The sequence below is a fragment of the Anomaloglossus baeobatrachus genome, chromosome 5, assembly GCF_048569485.1.
Source record: "Anomaloglossus baeobatrachus isolate aAnoBae1 chromosome 5, aAnoBae1.hap1, whole genome shotgun sequence".
Taxonomy (NCBI): domain Eukaryota; kingdom Metazoa; phylum Chordata; class Amphibia; order Anura; family Aromobatidae; genus Anomaloglossus; species Anomaloglossus baeobatrachus.
Genome location: NC_134357.1, coordinates 9436750 through 9449633, shown reverse-complemented (window position 1 = coordinate 9449633; position 12884 = coordinate 9436750).

Sequence of the window (12884 nt, the reverse complement as noted above, 5' to 3'; positions counted from 1 at the left end):
AGAGAGCGGAGAAATGACACCGGAGCTGAGTCGCCCACCACAGCGCTGCAACGGTCGCCTGCGGGACACTGCGGGGACTTCTCTATAGGGACCCTTCTGGCAACAGGTATGTCAGGTTCACTTTCATAGGAGTCGTGACACCACTCTCGGTTTTGTGGGTCAGGATGAGGGGTGACTGCGAAGAAATGAGACCAGAGTGGAAAAATGAGACCAGAGCGGAGAAATGGGACCAGAGCGGAGAAATGAGACCAGAGCTGAGAAATGAGACCGGAGCAGAGAAATGAGACCGGAGCGGAGAAATGAGACCGGAGCGGAGAAATGAGACCGGAGCGAAGAAATGAGGCCAGAGCAGAGAAATGAGGCCAGAGCAGAGAAATGAGACCAGAGCAGAGAAATGAGACCAGAGCGGAGAAATGAAACCGGAGCGGAGAAATGAGACTAGAGCGAAGAAATGAGACCGGAGAGAAGAAAAGAGACCAGGACGGAGAAAAGAGACCAGGACGGAGAAAAGAGACCGGAGCGGAGAAAAGAGACCGGAGCGGAGAAAAGAGACCGGAGCGGAGAAAAGAAACCGGAGCGGAGAAAAGAGACCGGAGCGGAGAAAAGAGACCGAAGCGGAGAAAAGAGACCGGAGCGGAGACATGAGACCGGAGCGGAGACATGAGACCAGAGCGGAGAAATGTGACCAGAGCGGAGAAATGAGACCGAAGCGGCGAAATGTGACCAGAGCGGAGAAATATGACCAGAGCGGAGAAATATGACCAGAGCGGAGAAATGAGACCAGAGCGGAGGAATGAGACCGAAGCGGCGAAATGTGACCAGAGAGGAGAAATATGACCAGAGCGGAGAAATATGACCGGAGTGGAGAAAAGAGACCGAAGCGGCGAAATGTGACCGGAGCGGAGAAATGTGACCGGAGCGGAGAAATGTGACCGGAGCGGAGAAATATGACCGGAGCGGAGAAAAGAGACCGGAGAGGAGAAAAGAGACCGAAGCGGAGAAATATGACCGGAGCGGAGAAATGTGACCAGAGCGGCGAAATGTGACCGGAGCGGAGAAATATGACCGGAGCAGAGAAAAGAGACCGGAGAGGAGAAATGAGACCAGAGCGGAGAAATGAAACCGGAGCTGAGAAATGAGACCGAAGCGGCGAAATGTGACCGGAGCGGAGAAATGTGACTGGAGCGGAGAAATGTGACTGGAGCGGAGAAATGTGACTGGAGCGGAGAAATGACACCACAGCGCTGCAACGGTCGCCTGCGGGACACTGCGGGGACTTCTCTGTAGGGACCCTTCTGGCAACAGGTTTGTCAGGTTCACTTTCATAGGAGTCGTGACACCACTCTCGGTTTTGCGGTCAGGATGAGGGGTGACTGCGAAGAAATGAGACCAGAGTAGAAAAATGAGACCAGAGCGGAGAAATGAGACTAGAGCGAAGAAATGAGGCCAGAGCAGAGAAATGAGACCAGAGCAGAGAAATGAGACCAGAGCAGAGAAATGAGACCGGAGCAGAGACATGAGACCGGAGCGGAGAAATATGACCGGAGCGGAGAAATGTGACCAGAGCGGAGAAATGAGACCGAAGCGGCGAAATGTGACCAGAGCGGAGAAATATGACCAGAGCGGAGAAATATGACCAGAGCGGAGAAATATGACCAGAGCGGAGAAATATGACCGGAGCGGAGAAATATGACCGGAGCGGAGAAATGTGACCAGAGCGGAGAAATGAGACCGAAGCGGCGAAATGTGACCGGAGCGGAGAAATGTGACCGGAGCGCAGAAATGTGACCAGAGCGGAGAAATGAGGCCGGAGCAGAAAAATGAGACCAGAGCGGAGAAATGAGACCAGAGCGGAGAAATGAGACCAGAGCAGAGACATGAGACCAGAGCGGAGAAATGTGACCAGAGCGGAGAAATGAGACCAGAGCGGAGAAATGAGACCGGAGCGGAGAAATGAGGCCGGAGCAGAAAAATGAGACCAGAGCGGAGAAATGAGACCAGAGCGGAGAAATGAGACCGAAGCGGCGAAATGTGACTGGAGCGGAGAAATGTGACTGGAGCGGAGAAATATGACAGGAGCGGAGAAATGAGAAGAGAGCGAAGAAATGAGGCCAGAGCAGAGAAATGGGACCGGAGCGGAGAAATGAGACCAGAGCAGAGAAATGAGACTAGAGCGAAGAAATGTGACCGGAGCGGAGAAATGTGACCGGAGCCGGGAAATGAGACCGGAGCCGGGAAATGAGACCAGAGCGGAAAAATGAGACCGGAGAGGAGAAATGTGACCAGGACGGAGAAATGTGACCAGAGCGGAGAAATGTGACCGGAGCGGAGAAATGTGACTGGAGCGGAGAAATGTGACTGGAGCGGAGAAATGTGACCGGAGCGGAGAAATATGACAGGAGCGGAGAAATGAGAAGAGAGCGGAGAAATGACACCGGAGCTGAGTCGCCCACCACAGCGCTGCAACGGTCGCCTGCGGGACACTGCGGGGACTTCTCTGTAGGGACCCTTCTGGCAACAGGCATGTCAGGTTCACTTTCATAGGAGTCGTGACACCACTCTCAGTTTTGCGGTCAGGATGAGGGGTGACCGCGAAGAAATGAGACCAGAGCGGAAAAATGAGACCAGAGCGGATAAATGAGACTGGAGCGTAGAAATCTGACCAGAGCGGAGAAATGAGGTCAGAGCGGAGAAATACCAGAGCGGAGAAATGAGACCAGAGCGGAGAAATGAGGTCAGAGCGGAGAAATGAGGCCGGAGCGGAGAAATGAGACCGGAGCGGAGAAATGAGACCAGAGCAGAGACATGTGACCAGAGCGGAGAAATGTGACCGGAGCGGAGAAATGAGACCAGAGTGGAGAAATGAGACCAGAGCAGAGAAATGTGACCAGAGCGAAGAAATGAGACCGGAGCCGGGAAATGAGACCGGAGCGGAGAAATGAGACCGGAGCGGAGAAATGAGACCGGAGCGGAGAAATGAGACCGGAGCGAAGAAATGTGACAAGAGCGGAGAAATGAGACCAGAGCAGAGAAATGTGACCAGAGCGAAGAAATGAGACCGGAGCCGGGAAATGAGACCAGAGCGGAAAAATGAGACCGGAGCGGAGAAATGAAACCGGAGCGGAGAAATGAGACTAGAGCGAAGAAATGTGACCGGAGCGGAGAAATGAGACCAGAGCGGAGAAATGAGACCAGAGCAAAGAAATGTGACCAGAGCGGAGAAATGAGACCGGAGCCGGGAAATGAGACCGGAGCCGGGAAATGAGACCAGAGCGGAAAAATGAGACCGGAGAGGAGAAAAGAGACCAGGACGGAGAAAAGAGACCGGAGCGGAGAAAAGAGACCGGAGCGGAGAAAAGAAACCGGAGCGGAGAAAAGAGACCGGAGCGGAGAAAAGAGACCGAAGCGGAGAAAAGAGATCGGAGCGGAGACATGAGACCGGAGCGGAGACATGAGACCAGAGCGGAGAAATATGACCAGAGCGGAGAAATATGACCGGAGCGGAGAAATGTGACCAAAGCGGAAAAATGAGACCGAAGCGGCGAAATGTGACCAAAGCGGAGAAATATGACCGGAGCGGAGAAATGTGACCAGAGCGGAGAAATGAGACCGAAGCGGCGAAATGTGACCAGAGCGGAGAAATATGACCAGAGCGGAGAAATATGACCGGAGCGGAGAAATGTGACCAGAGCGGAGAAATGAGACCGAAGCGGCGAAATGTGACCGGAGCGGAGAAATGTGACCGGAGCGGAGAAATGTGACCGGAGCGGAGAAATGTGACCGGAGCGGAGAAATGTGACCGGAGCGGAGAAATGTGACCGGAGCGGAGAAATATGACCGGAGCGGAGAAAAGAGACTGGAGAGGAGAAAAGAGACCGGCGCGGAGAAATGAGACCAGAGCAGAGACATGTGACCGGAGTGGAGAAAAGAGACCGGAGAGGAGAAATGTGACCGGAGCGGAGAAATGTGACTGGAGCGGAGAAATATGACAGGAGCGGAGAAATGACACCGGAGCTGAGTCGCCCACCACAGCGCTGCAACGGTCGCCTGCGGGACACTGCGGGGACTTCTCTGTAGGGACCCTTCTGGCAACAGGTATGTCAGGTTCACTTTCATAGGAGTCGTGACACCACTCTCGGTTTTGCGGTCAGGATGAGGGGTGACTGCGAAGAAATGAGAACGGAGCGGAGAAATGAGACCAGAGCGGAGAAATGTGACCAGAGCGGAGAAATGAGACCGGAGCAGAGAAATGAGACCGGAGCGGAGAAATGAGACTAGAGCGAAGAAATGAGGCCAGAGCAGAGAAATGAGACCAGAGCAGAGAAATGAGACCAGAGCAGAGAAATGAGACCAGAGCAGAGAAATGAGACCGGAGCGGAGAAATGAGACTAGAGCGAAGAAATGAGGCCAGAGCAGAGAAATGAGACCAGAGCGGAGAAATGAGACCAGAGCAGAGACATGTGACCGGAGTGGAGAAAAGAGACCGGAGAGGAGAAATGTGACCGGAGCGGAGAAATGTGACCGGAGCGGAGAAATATGACCGGAGCGGAGAAAAGAGACCGGAGAGGAGAAAAGAGACCGGCGCGGAGAAATGAGACCAGAGCAGAGACATGAGACCAGAGCGGAGAAATGTGACCAGAGCGGAGAAATGAGACCAGAGCGGAGACATGAGGCCGGAGCGGAAAAATGAGACCAGAGCGGAGAAATGTGACCAGAGCGGAGAAATGAGACCAGAGCGGAGAAATGAGACCGGAGCGGAGAAATGAGACCGAAGCGGCGAAATGTGACTGGAGCGGAGAAATGTGACCGGAGCAGAGAAATGAGACCGGAGCGGAGAAATGAGACTAGAGCGAAGAAATGAGGCCAGAGCGGAGAAATGAAACCGGAGCGGAGAAATGAGACCAGAGCGGAGAAATGAAACCGGAGCGGAGAAATGAGACTAGAGCGAAGAAATGTGACCGGAGCGGAGAAATGAGACCAGAGCAAAGAAATGTGACCAGAGCGGAGAAATGAGACCGGAGCCGGGAAATGAGACCGGAGCCGGGAAATGAGACCGGAGCCGGGAAATGAGACCAGAGCGGAAAAATGAGACCGGAGAGGAGAAAAGAGACCAGGACGGAGAAAAGAGACCGGAGCGGAGAAAAGAGACCGGAGCGGAGAAAAGAGACCGGAGCGGAGAAAAGGGACCGAAGCGGAGAAAAGAGACCGGAGCAGAGACATGAGACCGGAGCGGAGACATGAGACCAGAGCGGAGAAATATGACCAGAGCGGAGAAATATGACCGGAGCGGAGAAATGTGACCAGAGCGGAGAAATGAGGCCGGAGCGGAGAAATGAGACCAGAGCGGAGAAATGAGACCAGAGCGGAGAAATGAGACCAGAGCGGAGAAATGAGACCGGAGCGGAGAAATGAGACCGGAGCGGAGAAATGAGACCGAAGCGGCGAAATGTGACTGGAGCGGAGAAATGTGACTGGAGCGGAGAAATGTGACTGGAGCGGAGAAATATGACTGGAGCGGAGAAATGAGAAGAGAGCGGAGAAATGACACCGGAGCTGAGTCGCCCACCACAGCGCTGCAACGGTCGCCTGCGGGACACTGCGGGGACTTCTCTGTAGGGACCCTTCTGGCAACAGGTATGTCAGGTTCACTTTCATAGGAGTCGTGACACCACTCTCGGTTTTGCGGTCAGGATGAGGGGTGACTGCGAAGAAATGAGAACGGAGCGGAGAAATGAGACCAGAGCGGAGAAATGTGACCAGAGCGGAGAAATGAGACCGGAGCAGAGAAATGAGACCGGAGCGGAGAAATGAGACTAGAGCGAAGAAATGAGGCCAGAGCAGAGAAATGAGACCAGAGCAGAGAAATGAGACCAGAGCGGAGAAATGAGACCAGAGCGGAGAAATGAGACTAGAGCGAAGAAATGAGGCCAGAGCAGAGAAATGAGACCAGAGCAGAGAAATGAGACCAGAGCGGAGAAATGAGACCAGAGCAGAGACATGAGACCGGAGCGGAGACATGAGACCAGAGCGGAGAAATATGACCAGAGCGGAGAAATATGACCGGAGCGGAGAAATGTGACCAGAGCGGAGAAATGAGGCCGGAGCGGAGAAATGAGACCAGAGCGGAGAAATGAGACCAGAGCGGAGAAATGAGACCAGAGCGGAGAAATGAGACCGGAGCGGAGAAATGAGACCGGAGCGGAGAAATGAGACCGAAGCGGCGAAATGTGACTGGAGCGGAGAAATGTGACCGGTCTCATTTCTCTGCTCCGGTCACATTTCTCCGCTCCAGTCACATTTCGCCGCTTCGGTCTCATTTCTCCGCTCCGGTCTCATTTCTCCGCTCTGGTCTCATTTCTCCGCTCTGGTCACATTTCTCCGCTCTGGTCTCATTTTTCCGCTCCGGCCTCATGTCTCCGCTCTGGTCTCATTTCTCCGCTCTGGTCACATTTCTCCGCTCTGGTCTCATGTCTCTGCTCTGGTCTCATTTCTCCGCGCCGGTCTCTTTTCTCCTCTCCGGTCTCTTTTCTCCGCTCCGGTCATATTTCTCCGCTCTGGTCTCATTTCTCCGCTCCGGTCTCATTTCTCTGCTCCGGAGCGGAGAAATGAGACTAGAGCGAAGAAATGAGGCCAGAGCGGAGAAATGAAACCGGAGCGGAGAAATGAGACCAGAGCGGAGAAATGAAACCGGAGCGGAGAAATGAGACTAGAGCGAAGAAATGTGACCGGAGCGGAGAAATGAGACCAGAGCAAAGAAATGTGACCAGAGCGGAGAAATGAGACCGGAGCCGGGAAATGAGACCGGAGCCGGGAAATGAGACCGGAGCCGGGAAATGAGACCAGAGCGGAAAAATGAGACCGGAGAGGAGAAAAGAGACCAGGACGGAGAAAAGAGACCGGAGCGGAGAAAAGAGACCGGAGCGGAGAAAAGAGACCGGAGCGGAGAAAAGAGACCGAAGCGGAGAAAAGAGACCGGAGCAGAGACATGAGACCGGAGCGGAGACATGAGACCAGAGCGGAGAAATATGACCAGAGCGGAGAAATATGACCGGAGCGGAGAAATGTGACCAGAGCGGAGAAATGAGGCCGGAGCGGAGAAATGAGACCAGAGCGGAGAAATGAGACCAGAGCGGAGAAATGAAACTGGAGCGGAGAAATGAGACCAGAGCGGAGAAATGAAACCGGAGCGGAGAAATGAGACTAGAGCGAAGAAATGTGACCGGAGCGGAGAAATGAGACCAGAGCAAAGAAATGTGACCAGAGCGGAGAAATGAGACCGGAGCCGGGAAATGAGACCGGAGCCGGGAAATGAGACCGGAGCCGGGAAATGAGACCAGAGCGGAAAAATGAGACCGGAGAGGAGAAAAGAGACCAGGACGGAGAAAAGAGACCGGAGCGGAGAAAAGAGACCGGAGCGGAGAAAAGAGACCGGAGCGGAGAAAAGAGACCGAAGCGGAGAAAAGAGACCGGAGCAGAGACATGAGACCGGAGCGGAGACATGAGACCAGAGCGGAGAAATATGACCAGAGCGGAGAAATATGACCGGAGCGGAGAAATGTGACCAGAGCGGAGAAATGAGGCCGGAGCGGAGAAATGAGACCAGAGCGGAGAAATGAGACCAGAGCGGAGAAATGAGACCAGAGCGGAGAAATGAGACCGGAGCGGAGAAATGAGACCGGAGCGGAGAAATGAGACCGAAGCGGCGAAATGTGACTGGAGCGGAGAAATGTGACTGGAGCGGAGAAATGTGACTGGAGCGGAGAAATATGACTGGAGCGGAGAAATGAGAAGAGAGCGGAGAAATGACACCGGAGCTGAGTCGCCCACCACAGCGCTGCAACGGTCGCCTGCGGGACACTGCGGGGACTTCTCTGTAGGGACCCTTCTGGCAACAGGTATGTCAGGTTCACTTTCATAGGAGTCGTGACACCACTCTCGGTTTTGCGGTCAGGATGAGGGGTGACTGCGAAGAAATGAGAACGGAGCGGAGAAATGAGACCAGAGCGGAGAAATGTGACCAGAGCGGAGAAATGAGACTAGAGCGAAGAAATGAGGCCAGAGCAGAGAAATGAGACCGGAGCGGAGAAATGAGACTAGAGCGAAGAAATGAGGCCAGAGCAGAGAAATGAGACCAGAGCGGAGAAATGAGACCAGAGCGGAGAAATGAGACTAGAGCGAAGAAATGTGAGCGGAGAAATGAGACCAGAGCGGAGAAATGAGACCAGAGCAAAGAAATGTGACCAGAGCGGAGAAATGAGACCGGAGCCGGGAAATGAGACCAGAGCGGAAAAATGAGACCGGAGAGGAGAAATGTGACCGGAGCGGAGAAATGTGACTGGAGCGGAGAAATGTGACCAGAGCGGAGAAATGTGACCGGAGCGGAGAAATGTGACTGGAGCGGAGAAATGTGACTGGAGCGGAGAAATGTGACTGGATCGGAGAAATGTGACTGGAGCGGAGAAATGAGACCGGAGCGGAGAAATGAGAAGAGAGCGGAGAAATTACACCGGAGCTGAGTCGCCCACCACAGCGCTGCAACGGTCGCCTGCGGGACACTGCGGGGACTTCTCTGTAGGGACCCTTCTGGCAACAGGCATGTCAGGTTCACTTTCATAGGAGTCGTGACACCACTCTCAGTTTTGCGGTCAGGATGAGGGGTGACCGCGAAGAAATGAGACCAGAGCGGAGAAATGAGGTCAGAGCGGAGAAATGAGGCCGGAGCGGAGAAATGAGACCGGAGCGGAGAAATGTGACCGGAGAGGAGAAATGTGACCGGAGAGGAGAAAAGAGACCGGCGCGGAGAAATGAGACCAGAGCAGAGACATGTGACCAGAGCGGAGAAATGTGACCGGAGCGGAGAAATGAGACCAGAGTGGAGAAATGAGACCAGAGCAGAGAAATGTGACCAGAGCGAAGAAATGAGACCGGAGCCGGGAAATGAGACCGGAGCGGAGAAAAGAGACCGGAGCGGATAAAAGAGACCGATGCGGAGAAATGAGACCGGAGCAGAGAAATGAGACCGGAGCGGAGAAATGAGACCGGAGCGAAGAAATGTGACAAGAGCGGAGAAATGAGACCAGAGCAGAGAAATGTGACCAGAGCGAAGAAATGAGACCGGAGCCGGGAAATGAGACCAGAGCGGAAAAATGAGACCGGAGCGGAAAAATGAGACCGGAGCGGAGAAATGAAACCGGAGCGGAGAAATGAGACTAGAGCGAAGAAATGTGACCGGAGCGGAGAAATGAGACCAGAGCGGAGAAATGAGACCAGAGCAAAGAAATGTGACCAGAGCGGAGAAATGAGACCGGAGCCGGGAAATGAGACCGGAGCCGGGAAATGAGACCAGAGCGGAAAAATGAGACCGGAGAGGAGAAAAGAGACCAGGACGGAGAAAAGAGACCGGAGCGGAGAAAAGAGACCGGAGCGGAGAAAAGAAACCGGTGCGGAGAAAAGAGACCGGAGCGGAGAAAAGAGACCGAAGCGGAGAAAAGAGATCGGAGCGGAGACATGAGACCGGAGCGGAGACATGAGACCAGAGCGGAGAAATATGACCAGAGCGGAGAAATATGACCGGAGCGGAGAAATGTGACCAAAGCGGAGAAATGAGACCGAAGCGGCGAAATGTGACCAAATCGGAGAAATATGACCAGAGCGGAGAAATATGACCGGAGCGGAGAAATGTGACCAGAGCGGAGAAATGAGACCGAAGCGGCGAAATGTGACCAGAGCGGAGAAATATGACCAGAGCGGAGAAATATGACCGGAGCGGAGAAATGTGACCAGAGCGGCGAAATGTGACCGGAGCGGAGAAATGTGACCGGAGCGGAGAAATGTGACCGGAGCGGAGAAATGTGACCGGAGCGGAGAAATGTGACCGGAGCGGAGAAATATGACCGGAGCGGAGAAAAGAGACCGGAGAGGAGAAAAGAGACCGGCGCGGAGAAATGAGACCAGAGCAGAGACATGTGACCGGAGTGGAGAAAAGAGACCGGAGAGGAGAAATGTGACCGGAGCGGAGAAATGTGACCGGAGCGGAGAAATATGACCGGAGCGGAGAAAAGAGACCGGAGAGGAGAAAAGAGACCGGCGCGGAGAAATGAGACCAGAGCAGAGACATGAGACCAGAGCGGAGAAATGTGACCAGAGCGGAGAAATGAGACCAGAGCGGAGACATGAGGCCGGAGCGGAAAAATGAGACCAGAGCGGAGAAATGTGACCAGAGCGGAGAAATGGGAAGAGAGCGGAGAAATGACACCGGAGCTGAGTCGCCCACCACAGCGCTGCAACGGTCGCCTGCGGGACACTGCGGGGACTTCTCTGTAGGGACCTTTCTGGCAACAGGTATGTCAGGTTCACTTTCATAGGAGTCGTGACACCACTCTGGGTTTTGCGGTCAGAATGCGGGGTGACCGCGAAGAAATGAGAACGGAGCGGAGAAATGAGACCAGAGCGGATAAATGAGACTGGAGCGTAGAAATCTGACCGGAGCGGCGAAATGTGACCAGAGCGGAGAAATGAGACCAGAGCGGATAAATGAGACTGGAGCGGATAAATGTGACCGGAGCTGCGAAATGTGACCGGAGCTGCGAAATGAGACCGGAGCGGAGAAATGAGACCAGAGCGGAGAAATGAGACCAGAGCGGAGAAATGAGACCAGAGCGGAGAAATGAGACCAGAGCGGAGAAATGTGAACGGAGCGGCGAAATGTGACCGGAGCGGCGAAATGTGACCGGAGCGGAGAAATGTGACCGGAGCGGAGAAATGAGACCAGAGCGGAGAAATGAGACCAGAGCGGAGAAATGAGACCGGAGCGGAGAAATGAGACCGGAGCGGAGAAATGAAACCAGAGCGGAGAAATGAGACCAGAGCGGAGGAATGAGACCGGAGCGGAGAAATGAGACCAGAGCGGAGAAAAGAGACCGGAGCGGAGAAATGTGACCGGAGCGGAGAAATGAGACCAAAGCGAAAAAATGTGACCGGAGCGGAGAAATGAGACTGGAGCGGAGAAATGAGACTGGAGCGGAGAAATGAGACCAGAGCGGAGAAATGAGACCGGAGCAAAGAAATGAGACCAGAGCGGAGAAATGAGACCAGAGCGGAGGTATGAGACCGAAGCAAAGAAATGAGACCAGAGCGGAGAAATGAGACCGGAGCGGAGAAAAGAGACCAGAGCGGAGGAATGAGACTAGAGAGGAGAAATGAGACCGGAGCAGAGAAATGAGACCGGAGAAATGAGACCGGAGCGGAGAAATGAGACCGGAGCGAAAAAATGTGACCGGAGCGGAGAAATGAGACCGGAGCGGAGAAATGTGACCGGAGCGGAGAAATGTGACCGGAGCGGAGAAATGTGACCGGAGCGGAGAAATGTGACCGGAGCGGAGAAATGTGACCGGAGCGGAGGAAAAAGACTGGAGCGGAGAATTATGACAGGAGCGGAGAAATGAGACCAGAGCGGAGAAATGTGACCGGAGCGGAGAAATGAGAGGAGAGCGGAGAAATGAGACCGGAGCGGAGAAATGAGACCGGAGCGGAGAAATGAGACCGGAGCGGAGAAATGAGACCGGAGCGGAGAAATGAGACCGGAGCGGAGAAATGAGACCGGAGCGGAGAAATGAGAGGAGAGCAGAGAAATGAGAGGAGAGCGGAGAAATGTGACCAGAGCGGAGAAATGTGACCGGAGCGGAGAAATGTGACCAAAGCGGAGAAATGTGACCGGAGCGGAGAAATGTGACCGGAGCGGAGAAATGTGACCGGAGCGGAGAAATGTGACTGGAGCGGAGAAATGTGACCGGAGCGGAGAAATGTGACTGGAGCGGAGAAATGTGACCGGAGAGGAGAAATGGGAAGAGAGCGGAGAAATGACACCGGAGCTGAGTCGCCCACCACAGCGCTGCAACGGTCGCCTGCGGGACACTGCGGGGACTTCTCTGTAGGGACCTTTCTGGCAACAGGTATGTCAGGTTCACTTTCATAGGAGTCGTGACACCACTCTGGGTTTTGCGGTCAGAATGCGGGGTGACCGCGAAGAAATGAGAACGTAGCGGAGAAATGAGACCAGAGCGGATAAATGAGACTGGAGCGTAGAAATCTGACCGGAGCAGAGAAATGAGACCAGAGCGGAGAAATGAGACCAGAGCGGAGAAATGAGACCGGAGCGGAGAAATGAGACCGGAGCGGAGAAATGAGACCGGAGCGGAGAAATGAGACCGGAGCGGAGAAATGTGACCGGAGCGGAGAAATGTGACCGGAGCGGAGAAATGTGACCGGAGCGGAGAAATGTGACCGGAGCGGAGAAATGTGACCGGAGCGGAGAAATGTGACCGGAGCGGAGAAATGTGACCGGAGCGTAGAAATGAGAACAGAGCGGAGAAATGAGAACAGAGCGGAGAAATGAGAACAGAGCGGAAAAATTAGACCGGAGCGGAGAAATGTGACCGGAGCGGAGAAATGAGACCGGAGCGGAGAAAAGAGACCGGAGCCAAGAAATGTGTACTTTTTATATTCGCTGCCTTGCACTGAATGGCTAATGTGCCCTAACAGGGTCATTTCTGGCCTGTTTTCAGCACTGTGCTGATAGAAAACGGGGCTGCAATGTCCGGGAACTTGCAATTCAAATTGTTGCCAATTATGATACAAATTCTCTCCTGCTTCCTGCAGTTGGTGTAAACAAAAGCAAGTCTGTGCAGTAGTGAGAGGCAGTGTACTGTACAGCATGGAAAAGCATACTGGCTACAAAACATATGGCCGATCCTGTGCGGGAGACCTCCACCGGCTACAACCTGCATTATACAGCGAGTGTATACAGCGAGTGTATACAGCGAGTGTATACAGCGAGTGTATACAGCGAGTGTATATAGCGAGTGTATACAGCGAGTGTATATAGC